Raw genomic sequence first — 461 nt, 5'->3', positions numbered from 1 at the left:
GAGATGGCTCAGTGGTTAAGAGCACTGACTGCTCTTCCAGAGGTCCTGAGTTCAATTCCCAGCAACCACATGGTGGCTCACAACCATCCGTAATAAGATCTGATGGCCTCTTCTGAAGATAGCAACAGTGTTCCCATGTACATGAAATAATAAATAAATCTTAAAAAAAAGTTTATATATGAGCTGAAGAGATGGCTAAGGTTAAGAGCACTTGTTGATCTTCCAGAGCACCTGGGTTCAATTCACAGCACGCACGTGCACGTGGCAGCTCACAACCCTCTGTAACTGCAGTTCCGGGGGATCAGTAGCCCTCTCTCTCTCACACACACACACACACCAAAAACAGGGAGACAGGCGTGGTGGCGCACTCGGGAGACAGAGAGAGGCAGATTTCTGAGTTCGAGGCCAGCCTGGTCTACAAAGTGAGTTCCAGGACAGCCAGGGCTATACAGAGAAACCCT

This window comes from Mus caroli, chromosome 9 (genome assembly GCF_900094665.2).
Source record: "Mus caroli chromosome 9, CAROLI_EIJ_v1.1, whole genome shotgun sequence".
In the NCBI taxonomy this organism is placed as follows: Eukaryota; Metazoa; Chordata; class Mammalia; order Rodentia; family Muridae; genus Mus; species Mus caroli.
Note: the sequence above shows the minus strand (reverse complement) of the source record.